At 39.1% G+C, this 18,082-nt stretch overlaps 1 protein-coding gene and 1 long non-coding RNA gene across 5 annotated transcripts in view; one reads left to right on the top strand and one right to left on the bottom strand.

The window, feature by feature from the left end:
* LOC111248046 (oxysterol-binding protein-related protein 1-like) overlaps positions 1-18,082 on the bottom strand; it is a 114,018-nt gene that overhangs the window by 19,102 nt on the left and 76,834 nt on the right. The window lies entirely within an intron of this gene.
* The window catches only part of LOC147757195 (uncharacterized), a 59,655-nt gene continuing 57,886 nt past the window's right edge, over positions 16,314-18,082 (top strand). For 2 of the 3 annotated variants that reach the window (XR_015322978.1, XR_015322975.1), the window contains exon 1: positions 16,316-16,771. This is a non-coding gene — a long non-coding RNA (uncharacterized LOC147757195). Of the gene's footprint in view, positions 16,772-18,082 lie in introns of all 3 variants that reach the window. The other variant, XR_015322977.1, reaches the window with a different exon arrangement.

Genomic DNA, 18,082 nt, shown 5'->3' with positions numbered 1-18,082 from the left:
CAGAAATGCTCGCGCAAGCTAAGTGAGGCTATAAAATTCTATTTATTTCCGATTACGCATGGGAACATGGCAGAGGTGACGCCGGTATGATTGAAAGCTAGGATATATATGCCTATAAACAACTGATATAGTGAACGGAGCGGTGAAAAAACAAGTTCGAAAAAAGAATAATGAAAATAGTCTTGGAAGCCAACGTGCACAACGAAATAAAAGGAGGAGCTAGCAGCCTTTGATTCTCAGCTGTTCTGTTTATAACAGACCAGCGCATCGCTGTTTAGCATTGCTTCAAAGACCAGTCAGGCTAATACGAGTAATTTGGGTGCAGAAGACAAATGATGATTGTTTGGATCGTTGACATTGTCAACTTAAATTCAACGAAGGCTGAGTTTACCGGGATTAACGAAGTCTGAAATCTACACGTCCGTACTGTCAATGACAATTCAGGAACAAATATGCAACTCTTGATAACACACAACATATGAAAGCAATGTAAGCTCTATTAATTTTTGAGACGACAAAGGCGAGAAAATTACAGCTTCGTACAAGCTTCTCATCATAAAAATTATGAGAGACAATGGTTTTAAGAAGCCGAGCTGGGCAAACCGTCGCATTGCAAATTATGTACAAACGCGCGCTTTCTAGATACATTGGGGGGATCATGCAGATAGCTTCACTCTTGCTTCGAAAGCCTGATACACTAACATTTCGTGCAGGCTTAGCATTTACGCCGAAAACAATCAAACCTAAGAAGGAGTGACGTAAAAACCGGCGATCACTGCCAATCTTGCAATATGTTACGGTATCATGTTCTATGATTGTTATGAATTTTGATGCATATCTTTGTGTTGGGCATTTACTATCAAGGCGAATAAATATTTTGTTTTTAAACCTAGTATGACAAGACAGGATCATGAGCTCAGTAGCGCTCTAAGGACATTTGTCTGATATTTTTTTGTTTGAAGAGTCTGCAATATATACTGTTGCAATATATTGGTTCAGGATAAAACGTAGATTGAATTGATCGTAGCTATATAGGACATTAAAAAAATAAATAAATTATTTCGATCTGCTATGTGACGAGTGTGTTCTTCATAAATGGGCATTTTAGTCTTTGCCGCGGTGTTGTATCATCTATATCTTCAATCGAGTGGTCGTCTTTATCATTGCAATGGGATGCCGTATTGAAAAATGACTTTATTGTACCTGGCCGTTTATTCCGCAACGTTTAAGTAACCATTTCTATAGACAGTCATTCCACTCTAGTTAGGTGTAAGTCTCAAACAATCTTAGGGTGATACCCACCTCTCTTGCTCACTGGAACGCTTCCCTTAGCTAAGAAGCAAAAAGAAACCAATTTACAACAGATTACAAGAAACAATTAACTGATGAACTAATTTTGAGCCAGCTTTGATAATTTATTCCGTTTAATCCCGTTATTATAGTAAACCAAATTCATGCTTCAAACAAATGTCGTAACTCTAAATGATAAAAATCAAGCGAACACAACAGATCCTACCTCCAGGACAGCCTTATGCTCGAGTATCGACAAGTGAAAGGTAAATTAGCTAGCACTACAAACGCGTTAAAATTGCGTCCTCGTCATAAAAGTAAAGACGGTTATGAGCGTTTGCTAGAGTGGTTCATGGACCCCGTCACCAATATTCGATTGACCGTAGTGTGGACTAACAATTAGGTCGTTTTTATCGTAGCTAACAATATAAAAATTTGAGGAATAAATAAAGGCATTTATTTGTTTACACGGCTTATGTAGTATGCGTTGGAGCGTGTGGTTTTATGGAGGTACTTACGTACAAAATATATTTTTAATAGCGGTCATTTTTCTTCATCATACAGTACTATTTTGACAAATCGCATCGCTGTTTTTTTGCTAAACTTTTGCTAGATCCAAGCAACGCTAGGTTAATTACCAGATATAATCCTTGTGTTGCAAAAATTTGTTTTATAAAAACTGCTGTGGCGCAAAGTACCCCGTTTACGCGGACAGCTCTCTTTCTGAAAGACTTTCCTTGCAAGCACTTTGAAAAAACGTGAAAAAGTAGCAAATAAATGCTCAAGGCTAAGCTAGTCCATGTAGTAGAAGACATTATACAAAACATTATAACATCTTTTTTCTAGGGCCTATGAAATTTCCCTTCTAGCTGATCCGTCTTTCATTAAGTGAGGTTGATTATTCTATTTATACAATTTGGCACATTGTGAAATCATGATCTTCTGGACTACAATCGGTCTGGCAGTTTTAACTTAATGTCTTAAAAACTAACGATTTTCTCGATTATATCAAAAAAAAAGATCAAATGGCGAAAAACTGGCATAGTCGATAATTTGACTAGTCCTTTATACAACGTGAGTAAAATACGCATAGGATAAGCTTAATCAAAGCGGTGTTTCTGTTTAAAAAAAAAAAACAATTAAATCCAATGCTTTTTATCGGTCTACCCATCTTCCGATTGTTTTCAATAAACAGCTGTTAAAACACTATTGTAGTCGGCAGCTAGCTAATTATATTTGTACAACTGATAATACGAACAAGATATTGTGTAATATCTTAAGCGTGAATATCCAGCAACTGTCGACGTTTTTCATGTCGGTATCCATCCAGCACAACAGCGTCGACTTTCATGGAAAAAAAATATTGTTGTTCAGTAACCTATTTTTTCAGCCAGTGTATGAGTCATTTTAAGCGAGTCGTCGTACCTCGTCGTAGCACTCCCAGACAATCCCTGTTGAATGTCAGGCGATGTGTCAATCACAATATGGATAAAAACTTCAAGTACAAACAGCTGTTTCAAAGTTTTTTCACGAATCAACGTTCGGCAGACTCTTTATTAGAAAACTGCAATCGCACACGACAAGATCTTTCGAACTGCTTCGAACGAAGTTTCGTCAACTTCCTTATTTCCCGGAAATCCGAGATGAAGCTGGTGTCCAAAATATACCTTTTTCTCCTATTTCGAGAAATGATATCCTACTTTGATTAAACGTTCAAGCTAGTAGAACGATCTGAGAGTTTTCGAGTTTGCGTTAAATACACAAGATTGAGGTTAGAGAAAAGTAGTCAAAAAAAGCATACCATATCTTATTGTTTAACGCGATATATATATATATATATATATATACATATATATGGAAAATCCACTGGCTTTGTATGATAGGCATAATTAATTCGATCGCGCCCTACTAGCTAGTACTATCTGCTGTTAACGCACAGGATGCATAGATTATAACGTAGTTTTCTTACAAAATGGTAATGCCTTAGCGCATGGTCGCCCGTCAGTCAGAAGTACTCTATAGGTAATATCATTATTATTTCTCGCCCGAAAAAAAAATTCTATGAGATGTTTGTTGTTGTGATCGACCATTTTGAGAAGATTATTTTTACCTGTAATAGAAAAATACTCTTTTGATCAAATAAAAGTCCACCAGGGCACCTCCAGCCCACCTTGGTTAGTAATAGCAACTTATTTTCGACCGACCTAACGACATATATGTAATAATGTTTAAGACTTATATGGCTACTATGTTAGAAACCTTGTAAAAAAATTTCGACAACGTTATTTGAAAACGTATGGTGAGTTGTTACCGACGGCCCAATTACTCTACTATACTCGTCTGCGTTACAAGCTATAATACAGCATGGAGTAAAGGCCGTCTGAGCAGTGTGTATATATGTTTAGATATATTAAAAAAAAATGTGGAGTTCGAATGCGTAAAGGCAATCTCAACTTGTTCACAATCAAATAGCACTTAGTATTAGCAAGAGGAGCTTTGTATTCTCTGCTTTTTTCACCAACAAGGGTCAACTTTGGCAGTCCAATCGGATCAGTATTGGCAGTTGAAAGTTGGTCTCAAAGAAGTATTTGAAAAACAGCACTTAATACAACAAATAGTCCTATTTACTATCAGATGATTTTCTCGATTAGAGAAACAATCATCTGTTTCCCGCAAAGACAAAACTCCACCTTAGCTCGGCCAAATTCGTGACATAAATGCATAGACATATAGAAATAATAAAACGGCCCTAAGGTCCCATTGACGGCACGTGGTGACGCTCCAGAGTAACAGCAGCGGTGAAATCAGCTGATTAACATTTCCACTACCCTACGAAAATCGAAACTATTTTTGCTAGTTATAACGAAAGGGCTAGAGGTCCCGCCATCTCACAAACACTATTTTCTCTGCGTGCTTATACTGTAATGGATAGGCTCCAAGTTTTCCCTAGTTTCGCTATTTGCAATTGATCGTAGTGTCGCAATAGGTATGAAAATCTAAACCATTGATACATTTGCTTTCTTTGTATTTAGTTGCTATTAGCTGCATGAGAAGCAGGATTTGTGCGTGCCTCGTCTTCTTTGCCCTGCACAACTGTAGGTGGATTTGCTGGACAAATACGTAGAAACCGTATAACTGTGAATGTCAACGAACGCCAAAGACTGGGTACAGTTGGCATCTAATAGCTTTTTGTAATAAAATTTAGATAGAATTTCTTCATGGTAGCGAAAAACAATATCGGATTAAATCATCTGGTGAAAGGTATGCGTGGCTACAACCATGTCTGAAACAGAATGTGTATATGTATTATTTCAATGCAGATACATCGTCTTATCGCAAACGCAACTCTTTCCATGCAGTAGATACAAATGAATGCAGTTCGAATAAGGTCACTCGTCAATGTTATCTCCCATATACGTGTACGCACTCTATAAAGGTAAACGTCAAAAATTGTCAGACTTTTGCCTATCGGTTCATTCAGTTTCTCCCGTCATCATTCCTTTTGCTTTTTCGCCCCAGTGATATTTTGCAAACTGGGCGCATGTTATTAGGCGCAGGGCGGCGTAAAGCCGAAAAGTGTTTTTATCCTCTGCTCGACAGCGTCTAGCATCTATAGAGTTCGAGAACTTCAGCTTCACTGGGAACGTTGTCTATTTCGAAAGGTATCATTAATTTTTCGCAATTCTTCTTAAACATTGCCGTACGCGCACGATCGTTGAGATGATCGGGTCACCATATCCGTGGTCACTGATTGACGACCGTCTACGACAGAGTCAAGTGGTCGAATCATGCCACCAAATCGTAGAGTACGGCAGGCGCCGAAGATAACCGGAGACGAAGCGGCAAGAGTTTCAATCAAGAAAGAGGAATAGTACTAACGAAGACAAAAAGGAAAAAGTATTGGCCATCGACGAATACGGTAGGACGACGCAGAGTTAAAACCAACGGAAGCAAAGCAGATTATTAACACTGAAGCACTGCTGATGTTAGGGTTTGCTGACGTAAGAGAGATCTGTGTAGCTTGATTAACTCGACCCGCCATTGGGTGCCGATGATTAGTTCGTTACTCGGTTCGGCCATAGGGACATCATTGCCTGTTACGTCTGCTGCCCGTGAGAAGGGCGCTGTCGAGAAGTGTAGGTAACCCGGGCAATAGTTAAGTCATTCTTTTACTTTGATGTAAATCGATATCGAAATTGCGCTTTGCCTTTTGCTAAATCTACGCGTGGTGTCCCGATAGGTCCGAGAACTGCGTAGGGCGCAAAATGACATTCTCATCTACGGTGAAATCTGTGTGCTCCAAAACTGTCAAAAGAAACGCCACAATCCACTGTGTATCGATACTGTAGAAACGCTTAGACATATTCTGTTTCTGGCTGCGTGTTTACCTTAAGCGATGCTTTGTTACTATCAAAATACACGTCTTCTATTGAGCGAATGATATTAACTTTGTAGCATAACGTTTGAGTGTACGCATATCTTCTTCACGACAAAAGCCAGCAGGCGAGACTGTGTACGCTATATACAACAGAAGGCGGAAAAACGGTCACCATTTCAGTAACGTTGATAAAAATATACGCACGTTTGGAATGCACGGCATTATTATTTAAATGAACCTCGGTTTTCTTTTTTCTGCAAAACCCTTTTTAAGCAGGTACTGATTTTTTAGTGTCTTATTATTATCATTTAGGTGTACCTATGTTCGCATGTACAATGGGGTTGAATATGAGAATAACGTCAGCTCTTCACAAAGCAAGTGCAAGCTGCCATTTTGAGGATAATTGCAGTGTAAATAATTGACATAGTGTCAATGATCTTTTAATTTAGCACAGCGAAAAATGCGACTGTACAGAGATTGGCTGTAACAAGCATAGTAGCTAAAGTGAAGCACTTCTCTATGGTTCTAAATTCGATAAATTCGAAATTGTGCACGTTCAAACTAGGATAAAATGCCAGTAAATCTACGCAGCAAGCTCCAGTTGACATTCTGTCATGCCGTGATTAAGCTTGGTCTACGCTTTCGGTTGCAGATGAGAAAAATTGTTACATTGAAGGTTTTAAGTATCTTTTGTACAAGTCAATACGCTGTTTAACAGCATGAAGAATCTGTAATTAATTAACTGATACGTTGTCTTATTGAGACAAGTCAACTAAATTACCTTTAAGGCTATTTCTGTATTTTATTTCATTTTGTGTGCCGTGCACATAAAAACAATACCATCAGTAGTAATCTTGGGCTGATTAATGTCTTGAGGCGCCGAATATACGGAGCGCATTTTCCGCTACGAGAATGCCTGTTATTAATATTACATGGTTCGTATATTTGTACCTGCACTAACAACACCTAAAAAGTAAATTTAGGATAAATCTATGGGCTGAAACTAAAAAAGAAAGATATGGCAAATACCGCCTCGACATACGCACTCACAGCTGACCCGGCGTATTGTCGTATTGAACTTTAGCTTTAACGGATTCAGTCTCAAAGAGATCGGTTAGCCGCTGTTACCTACCAAGAACAACGATGATTTTCAGCAGGATAACCGACCTGAACTGACTTCATACATTTTTATAATAAGGCAACCCGGTAGTGAAAATGTCCAGTATATTGATGCACACGGTTTATGCCTCCGATAATGCTACTGCTATATAAACTTTCCTTAATCAATACGTTCAACATTACCAATGCCAAAGCTAGATACTTTTATTATCTCCCTTTGGCGTTCAACATGTAGCTCATCTGTGAGATTCGAAACAGGATACTTAAACCCGACAGAATATATGACTAGAAACATAACGAGATTTCAAATTCAGTTGGACATATGTGAAAATAGAAAAGCCCACAAAGAGTGTTAAGAAGAAGTTGCCCACTTTAAAATTTACCTCTTACTAAACTTATAAAATAAAAATAAAAAGGACTATTTGCACTTACTCCAAATAGGTAAACTATTTATAAGCTTCGATACCAAATACTTATACATTCGACTTTGCCTTTTAACTCGAGTACATCTCTCGTAAATAGTATCTTATAATAGAAATTAATATTATTTAATAGTTGCTTGTTAATATTAAAACTTGTCTTCATAGTGTCGTTAATATTTATTCCTTGACCTAAAATGCGCTAGGCTTAGAGAGGTTCAAACCAAAGTGTATGCTCCCCGGAGTTGCTTCACGGGTCGAACCTACTGAACGCCTTAAAAGTCCTACAGCTTAGAACAATTATATTTGTATATATCTTAGATTCGCCCCCTTTTTGTTGTTCACACGTTAAACCCAGTGGTCTGGAAGGCTCTTAACAGCTGTGTGTATGTGCACTTATGATCTCCACTATGATAACGATAGCTTGTTTGTTACGCAATTTATCGTACTCTCAAAAGCATGAAAACAATGAAAATATGTTAGCTAAAAGCATCGTTTTTTTTTTTTTTTTTTTATCCAGGCCGTGCTGTAAGTTGTCGTGCCACACATCTATGAAGCTCATCAATGAATTTTACTTACCTAGCAGCATTGGCCGCTTTCTGCTCGGGCAATATCCCATAATAATTAGTTCCCTTCATATACTCTGCTAGCGTGAGCATCAGCTGGGGACGGCGTGCCCCACGTAGGCCTTTTGCTAGTGACAGTTGCATAAATCGTCTCTGGAGCATACTATACGTGTTGTAATGAGAAACACATTTTTTACATGCCTTCTGTTTTTATTATAATTGTTAATATACGCTTTTAGTATTGACGCATGTTGAGGCTACAAAAAGCGTGTTGTCTATTGCCATTTCTACTCAAAAGCTTCCCTGACCACCCCGAGCACTTGACATGTCACCGTATCTATGATTTTTAGCCTCTGAGTCTTGATTTTTCGAATAATTACATTGCTCACCAAACTGACCTTTAATGATCTGACTGTCATACTCATTTTTGAGAGACGAAAGCATAATCAGTGAGGCGTCAATTTTCTGTGCTAAACTATATATTTGCCTCTAAACTAATTCTTGCTTTAGTAACGTTCAGTCGTGTTATAACTAGATAAACGGGGTAAATATTTGCCGAATGTCATCTGCTTGCGTAGTTTAAGAAGTTAATCAAACTTTAAAATACATTAAATAGCCCCAGATAGGGTGGCTAGTAGAAAACGTATTGGCAGCCGAGCTACAAACACGATGAAAACATCTACACATGCTTATAAAATACACCATCACGACAACTGGAAACTTTGAAGAAGGCAATCTTACACGCAATGCAGAAGACTCAAAAAGATGCTATAGCATCATAACGGCGAGATTTCTGGCACAGTTTTACTCTAGCTTCAAATGCATTGTATTTCGTAGGCTGTGTTTTTCTCTATCGATCACAGGTTCCAAACATCATATTAAGTTAAACTACCAAGCTAAAAACCAACTAGCGATATGAGAAGAATCAATTTGCCTTCTCGGTCACAACACACGGCCTTGGCTGTTTGTTTGTTCATGGCCTGCATTCGTTTTATGTATTAAATGATTCTCGCTTTGTATATCTGTATGTCATATCTGTTCATTGCTGAGTGTTCGTTCGACTGCCTTTTGTTAGAGACGCACCTCTGGTGCATCTTTTGTGTTGATTTTTGTGACGCGTCGCAGATTAACTATGTCACTACAATGCAAGATGTCTGCGTGCAGTACGGCCAGTCAGCCACCATAACGTGAGCTAAAATCACATCTGTGAGCGTGTCTCCTGTTAGACCGCTCTTATTTTTCGATACTGCTCTTTTCTGCAATACTTTTACTTTGGCAGTTTATTAATGAAATGCTACAACCTTTTAACAACTTGTTAGCACAGTTTGCGAAGAGGCTCTTATATTGCGCAGTCCGTTCTCTTTCGCTGCGAATATTTGACAAAATGGCCACAAGGCCACACGTATCTGTGCTGCCACACAATCAATGATCCCGATCGGTGGATAATGTTATGCGAATATTTATAAAAGGTAACTGTCGAGTATTGACTGGAAGGCTAGTTGCCAATCGTGTCAAAATAAGCGTCGGTGACATAATAGCAAGAAGACAAACGAGCCAGATTCGTTGGTGCCTATGACAAAAGAGCAAGTGTTTTTCATTTCCCTTCATATCTAAGCAGATAATCTCAATAAATAAACGTATTTGTGTCAAATAGGAAAGGTCTCACAAAACAATTTAGTTAGACAAACAACCTGAACTTTTTAGTGTAACTTTTGGGCAACTGGGCGTCAGTGTTATTCGAATGACATACCTTTCTATGAACCCTGCTTAGTAACGTCACCTCAGATCGAGCTTTAATTGATTAATTTTTCCTCGAAAAGGACAGTTATAACGAATGACTGCCCAATTAAGCAGCGTAACAAAGTCACGATATGAATTTAAATTCAGGCCCCGTTTCTGATTTATGTGCCTGTTTATTCGTTTTGCTCAGGTAACCATAACAGTAACTAATGCAATAGACTACTACGAGGGCTTTTATGAAAGGGATCGTTCGATGTCTCTGACGACGTTGTCTCATTTGAAGAGCGCTAAGTCTGTAGAGAGGACAGATCCGCCGGTGGGTCTATCGTAACCATTGTACAGATAAACCCATTTATTTAGTAAACTAAGCAACGGAGAACTGACAAGCGTATCCAAGCTAAACACGCAGAACATAAGCAAACAAGAATTAGATAAGCATTTCGTCACTGTCGTCATTAGCATATGTATCTGTTATTATCTATTTTTATGTTAGTATCTGTTACTCATGGTTGTTGGTGTTCGTCTCTAACCTATTCGATTTTTTGAACGATGCGTTCTACATACATTACTTGGACGGCATCCAGTACTTTCGTGATTCATCGTATACGCGGGTCTTTCAATTAGTTTAAGTGTGCCGTCCGTTTGGCTGGCCGTATGCTAGCCGTTGCTTTAATGTACGAATACAAATGACCCATTAGCTATCTTCGGCGACGATTTTCTTCCTATGCAAATCAGATCGCGCTGTCGTACACATGTACATTTTCGCTGGTATCGTTGTGCTCCTGGGTGTCACATCGCTTGAGCGTCGATACCAGAAACATCGCGCAATTCGTATTGTACGCGGCCGTGACAATTGCCGTAACTGTTACTTCCGCCACCGTTTTTTTCGGTAGCAACAGCTAGTACTTCTAATATAGCAACAGCTATACTCTTCATATATTGTGTTTATTTGGCTGGCATCCGTTGCTACTGGTACCATTTGAGCTATCGTTATTTGCGCTATGGCCTACGAGTTGATATCTGGGTGTGGTGGCGGCAACGGAGCGACCATTGCGATAAGCTTAGATCAACAGGCTAACACACAAACAAGAATCGCGGCCCCATGCCACTGTGACACCGATACCGTTGGACAGAAACGACCCTGCAGATGTTGGCCGTCGACAAGAAATCTGTAGACATAGACCCAGTTCATAGGATTCTACACTTAACTGCGCAGCAAACTCAATCGACTGGTTGAGCTATTTTTATTTATTCATATTATGAGAACAGTTTAGCTAGTCACACCTAGTCGTTCATCTTTAGCGCGCTGCGAAGTACTATAGTAGTTGCAATGTAACGCTACGGAAGAAACGATCTTCGGAGGGACGCTAGCGTGGTCGATTACTGCTGTGGACGAGCGTGCGTTGCTAAAGGAAAAGGCCTCTGAAAACAGGATTTCAAACTGTTAGGGATCAAAGTAATGCTGTGGCATTATCATTAGGCATAATTAAATGATTGGTAGTTGCCCATTTTTTTGCATCTGGCCAAACGTTAACCCACTTAATTGATACTTTTAATTTGCAAATCGCACGTCAAACGAAGCCTGCAAGTTCCTGATCCACGATGCGGGCTTCGCTGTCCATCTCCTAATTTGATTTAATATCGCGCAGCTGTCATTATTACGTAAATTTCTTTAGTGGCAATTCTCTCTCCGTGACTGGAGTTCCGACGACATCTAGACCTCTTATTCAGCTCTATTGTTTTGTCTTGGGAAACATTTACGCTGTCAGCTGTGATCAGTTCTTCTGTAAGTCAGTCATAACTGCGAGCATGACGTGAGCTAGATACGCAGACTGGCCGTGAACCGACCCGCATTTAACGGCAAGTTACGCAGCAATAACTTCAGTTACATTTTGACGAGCATTTATAGTTATCGAATATTCAGCTTCGAGTTACTTCAACTACGAGTCAAAAGCTTCTTCATGCTACAAATACAGACAATGCAGTTTTCGTTTGATTAGACTTGGCACAAACGACTACTCTATTTTATCGCTATTTAATACTTGATTAACTTTCTAGTTTCCTAACTTTATTTATCTATCCGCCCTTGTATCCTTCTGCCTCCAGCTTTCATAGGTATTTCTGTTGTTTCGATCTCGACACGTCATCAAAACCTGTGTCCAGTATTACTACGTTACTAAATTACAGGCAGGAGAGAATTGTTAAACAGGCAACAATCACAACAGACAATAAGTTTTTTTTTTGATGATTAGTTTATAGAACTTATGTACACTCGTTCTTGCTCAGTTGTAATATCGTATATCTCGTTTTCTCTACTCTAAATGATAAAAGCTGAAACCGTGGTTATCGATCGGATTGTTATTTGTACCCTGGACATCTAGGTATACATGCGACCAGGATGGCTATAAAACACGTTCAGACCATAAGGTCACGTGACTACTTTTTTCGACGTCATCTTACCGTCGATTATCCACTGTCTGAAAAAGATGCGTGAGGGAACGTTTTCAACACAGCTACCTCTCTCTAAACTGCAATATACTGAATCAATTCAAGTAGATATGAAGATCGATTTAAAAAGAAGCTTTACATGTGATACCAGACGAATGTGACAATTCTGGATCTACGTGCCTCATTAAAAACGTCGCTACACATAGGTCAGGTAAATGGCAAAACTATTCTTACTTCGGTCTAACCACTAGCTTTTTTTTGCGTTTACTCATGGGAACCAGTCTTCGAAATCGTCTCAAAGACTTGCTCCGACCAGAAGGTCTAATTAGACTTATTATCCGGGGTTCCTTTTTTTCTGGTAGCACCGAAACTGCTACGGCTGTCCGGTTACCATGGCAAGGCACTCGAAGAGACGCACACTGATCGCCTAAAGCGTACTGCCAATGCATACATATTTACATGACAGTATCGCTATCGTTGGAGTAATTAAAATGTTCTTATTTCTGGATGCTAACTAGACTCTGGCAGATGAAAAACATTCGGTCAGCCATTCTTTCTCGTCTATATAAATATACACTAAACTATTTGAGCTATCACAATGGTACGCACAAAAGTCAGCGTACGATTAGACGACACGAAAGCGATTTAGTCAACTCTGAGAATTGAAACAGATGTAATAACAATAACTTCTGGCAGCTTTATCATCACACGGCTACGTAAAAGTGAACGCCGTAGATAACATGGCTACGTCTTACAAAAAAAACAAAAAGTAGAACAAAGCTCGCCTTATTTATTTACTACACAAACAACTTTTACTTTTATCATTAGACGTGCTGCATAGCAAAACTAACCATCTATAGTACCCTCTGCTACGTTTCAATATGCTGCCATAGCGATAATAATTTTACTAGAGAAAAAATGGCACCCATGATTATGATAATAATGACATGTTTTAATTAAAACTATCATCTTGAAGTGTAAGCACAGTCGCGTTTTACCGAGAAAAAAAGGACCATATATATATATATATATATATATATATATCATTCGGCAAAGTTAATAATCATTACCACACCCAGATTATCAAGCCAAACTACTATCGATAGCTGTGATGACCGCCGCCGCCGCCGCCGCCTGTATTTAGTACAAATGAAGATTAACAAGCATCGAAATTGATTCAGTTTTTTGACTAACATATCATACGGCTAAGTTGGCGGCCATTTTTCCGAACGCAGTAATTAGTGGCTCGCTGTGTGTTGCCATTACGGCGGTCGTAACATCGCGGAATACAAACCCAGACGCTCCTGTAGTAGGTGACGTATCTACGTAAGCTGCTATTGACCGTGCATATGAAGAATACAAAATGCTTTACGGTTTATCACCGTGAACAGTCACTGGAAATACGCTGTGTCTTCAAAGTTGAATATTTATCTTGCTTGCTATTAGACAAATGCGCTCGCCATTAGCAACGTCCCTATACAAAAACAAAACAACCTAAAGAAACAGTCCAGCGAGCTTGCCAAAACGTTTGTTTATATTGTTGACACACATATCGACACGATATATATGGGGTCGTATGAACTGTTATCGAATTAGACAAATCAATATCTAAGATTTCTACATGTTCATCGCATTACTGCTCGAAACTTCTGTTGTACAACGGTAGTTTTGCACATTTCGAACAGAACCCAAATATTCTATACATATTGGAAAAACACTAGACCTAACACGGATACATTTGTTGAATTAAGTCGTGACACTGAACTACCTCTCACCTTCATTTTACGTACTACACTGTAACAAATATAAGTGTATATGTATATATATATATATATATATATATATATATATGGTAGTCAGTGTTTTTTTGTGAACTGTTCTTCCCTCGAGAAGGTATTGAATAACGAATTTTGAATGCCATTCCACTACATGTTCTTCTAAAACAGCTAAACAACGCAGCATTGGACTTCTGAATAACTAAAAAGAAAGGAATAATAGTATAAATAGGATATAATAACATGAAAGGCAAGAACAACGGTTAACTAGTCGTCTTGTATCACAGGCAGAAGGTCTTTATATCGACAAACGATATGTGACTTGGTTCAGTGTGGGAATGTATATCCGCAGGTGTAGACTTGCTAATTTATATTTTTCTAAAATGGCGGTACACAGAAAGCCATTTTACTTTGCTGAACAATGAAGTGACACTTTTGATTTTTGCTTGGCTCGCTGCTGCGGCCAGTGTCACTGCATCCACTACACTGCAATAACCAAACACTATGTTAGACAAACTAACAAGAAGAAAGTGATAATGGCCTCGCGGTCCATCTATTTTTCGGACTCGCCGTGGATCAGCTTTGTCGCTTCGTATGTGTGTATTTATACGTCCTTGTTACGTTCCTCTAAGAAATCTAATTTAATTCGTTTACGAAAGGCGGAAAAGCGTGATGTCTACTTGAAATACATATACGTAAAAAGTATTTGCTGTGCCTGTGAGGAAGAGGGCATTGAGAACGTTACGATCAACGCCGCTATAATTGTTGCACTATAAACAAACATCTTTACTCGCATACGCCGTACATTTGACAGCCGTTGAATGCAAATACGCTCACAAAAAGCGTCACCTACAGACGCACGGTACAATTAACAGGTGTTCATTCATGTGAGTATACATTGATTTATCCATTCACTTATGTAAAAGGCTCTTCTTTTGAAAGAGACAAGAGTTCTACGACGTGAGTACGTGTTCTGTAAAATGAATCAATTGATTCTTCGTATTTTGATGAATCAGAAAATGTCCCGTTATTGGGTACGACAGTGGTGCAGTCTGTTTCGCGATCTGCTGCGACACTATGCATACATAAGTAAGTTGCTTCGTCTGCTGTGGTAGGCTTGCCAACGGGCAAGCTCCTGTCTATCCGGTATTTAAAGTTACTTGTCTTTTCGATTTACGTTACTGCTGGCTGCAACACCGTACTCGACTCTCAGCTTCATGCCACAGGCAAAGGACAAAGATTATATTTTGAGGCTTAGCTGATCAATAGGCCTATTCAGGGATGAACAGTGGACTGCTTGCGTCCATCTGCATCTGGGTCGTAAATCGTCAGCGTGTACAGCATGGATTTACTTATATTGTTTTCTTGTTTAGGCGACCTTTTCTCGTTGTTGCTCTGCTGCTAATCATCCACTTGGACATTGGGCGTATTAAGCTTTGAGCCTGGGTAAATGCGTACAGGAATAACAAATTCAGCTATGGGCCATCTTTCGAAACCTCTCATCTATCACCTCTAACCAAGTGTAGCTAAAATTCGGCTGAATGATTGAGAATGTAGTTCGACTCGGCTATACTAGTAACGTGGACGGGTCTGCTAGAACACATACGCTGTGTACCAACCGTTTCCATTCCATGTTCAATTAAAACAGGAGTATTACGTTATTTTTATGACCGAATAATTGAATGTGCTACTATAGAAAGCCTGTAGGGACGTTGCACTTAGAAATCCAATGGCACTGCATGAGATCTAACTTGGGATTAAACAGCGTTTTTCTGACAATTTTTGGGCACCGATCTACATTGATTTTTAACTGCAAGCAGCATTTTCAAAGCTTGTTCACACTGCGTGGCTTTTCATGATTTCACTGTTCTTGATAAGGGCAAACTTTTTTCCCTGGTTCGATTCACACAAGCATCAGGGCTGAACTTATCGTTGCATTGTTCTAAATACTTGCATCGTCATCGAACACATGCACTATATTATAGTGCTTAGTGTCGTGACTGTATAGCCATTTCACGATATTTATCGCTTAGCAACTATCCGTTTCAATGTAACGTTCTTCTAAGCAACAAAAGTCGGTAATATTACTATGGAACTTTTAATTTTACGTTTATGAAACTCAACGGCATGATGTGACTCGAGTGCCGAATAGTGGTTAGCGTTATCTGCGTAGATATATTATACCCATACTATGAGTGAGTGAATTCTGTCACGTTGGAGTTACTTCTTATGTTGAAGTTATGGCCTGCAAGTAGTAATTTTCAAGTGATTCCAGAGTACAGGATTAAACAGTTAAAGAATCCGTTTTCTCTAATGGAAAATCGCGCACAACTCTGTACAGTTTTGTAAACAATTAAGAAAAACCAAATTTTTCACCAATTTCACCCCGAATCGTGTAGGCTCCCCGCATCGTTAACTTAATTATCTGTCCAGCATTTCTATTGCCGCCCAAAAGAATTCTAACAGCAAACAGAAAGTAACAGCAGCAACCAAAAAAATGCTTCGTAATTTTGCCGCCTGCTGGCGCCACTACCGCGGCGACCCTCTCCCTTATCGCCACGTGCACCAGCTCCGAGGTTGACTCAAGGGCCGTTAGCTCGCGCAGACAGGTTTGTGGGATCGGCGGCAGTTCGATAGTTCGTGTGATCATCTGTAGTCAAACGCGTGTAATCTTTGGTCAGTGTTACAATTGTTTCCTATGATCTAATGTGGCTTGAATAAAAAAATCGCTACTTTCTTCATAGTGCTCAAATAGGAGTACTCGATTTGATCGACTTTGTGTTGGTAATTTTTGGATACGGCATTGCTATCGAGCAACCATGACGCTCAATACTAGAATTGTAGTGTTTTTGCCTAAATTTTACCTGTTGTTGTTCGTGGATATATGAAAGAGTGACGGTGCTAAAAACATTTAGAACTTGAAGGATATCTACATGTGATACAGTTTCCCTTAACGGATATCAGCTTTGTGAGCATTTGGGAACTTTCTTTTAGGACACCACTCGTTTCTTCTAAACAACAACTGGACAAAACGAAGTAGGTTGAAAATATTATTAAAGTCATCATTATTTCAGCTTTTCAAGAACGTAGTCTTATATAGTGCAATAATGATGCCGATCAAGTTTTTAACCGAAGTTTTTTTTTCTTCTATAGGGCTAGAAAGCCCACTGCAGTTTACCTATCGATTAAAATGGTCGTTGAAATTTCTACAAATTTCGTCGTCGTCATTCAGAGTGAGAATCGCGAAATGACGCGTGCTGTACGCATGCACCATTTACGAGTCAAGTACAATTGCCATGTCGGGTATTGGTATATCAAAAAAAAAAGGTCCCCTGATTTTTAAACGGTACGCCGCCGCTGGCATAGCCGATTTGGGCAACGAGAAAGTATGATTCCCGAATGCCTATACGATCGAGTAAAAGCATACAAATCTCATTTAAGTGCAAGTGCAGCCGCTAACGTTTCTACATCTTCGAAATTGACAGACTCGTGTTGTACAATGAGGGGTTGTTGAGGCATGCGACTGAAATCAACAGTAGCACAACAGGCAAAAGACACTGTCACCGGTTTCGGATAATTAGACATGACTACTGCCAGTCAATTCATAATTAGAAAGAAGTTAAAATCGACTGCTTTTTTTTCTACGGTACGATAGCGTAGGTGTGTGTATGGGTTTTGCCTAATTATGTACTAGTATTTTCTATTGTCCGCAAGATTTTTGTCGAGGTAATCATATAATCCTTATAATTTTCACGGAGAGGCTGAATCTCATTTAATTATGGCTTTGCTCTGTACACATATTTCTAGTCGCTCTTGAAAATAATATCACACTTTCCATAAAATCATAATTGAATTTATACACAAAGTTTTCAGATATCAAATAATCTTGACATATGAACTCACAATGATAGATATAGAGACTGCTGTTATTGCGTTTTTCTGTAGGTTCACTGGTAAACTTTTAACGTCTTGTTCTTTTCAAAACTTAAGAAGATCAACCGCTCTCATGGAACAGAAGCTTTACTGAACCCAACCCTCGCCAATAGAATTTGTGTCTAGTTAAAAACACATTGGTCATGATTTAGCTAGGGTCCTGGTAATAAATTTCAGATGGAAGGAAAATCCTTCGCTCACCCTTAAATTTCTGCCCCTATCAGAATAAGTTGTCAAAAGCCGAACGGACATAGGATGCGATAGGTAGATGGTTACCGAAACCTATCAAATCGGATTGGCAGTACCCGACATCAGTTCTATTCAGGTATGCAGGATTTCCGCAGCTACGTTATACAGTATCATGTGGCCGCAGACGGGCCTGAGACCTGATGTTTAATCATCCAGGTCACGTCG

The sequence above is a fragment of the Varroa destructor genome, unplaced genomic scaffold (genome assembly GCF_002443255.2).
Source record: "Varroa destructor unplaced genomic scaffold, Vdes_3.0 BEIS01000003.1, whole genome shotgun sequence".
In the NCBI taxonomy this organism is placed as follows: Eukaryota; Metazoa; Arthropoda; class Arachnida; order Mesostigmata; family Varroidae; genus Varroa; species Varroa destructor.
This window is presented reverse-complemented; position numbering and strand designations above follow the sequence as displayed.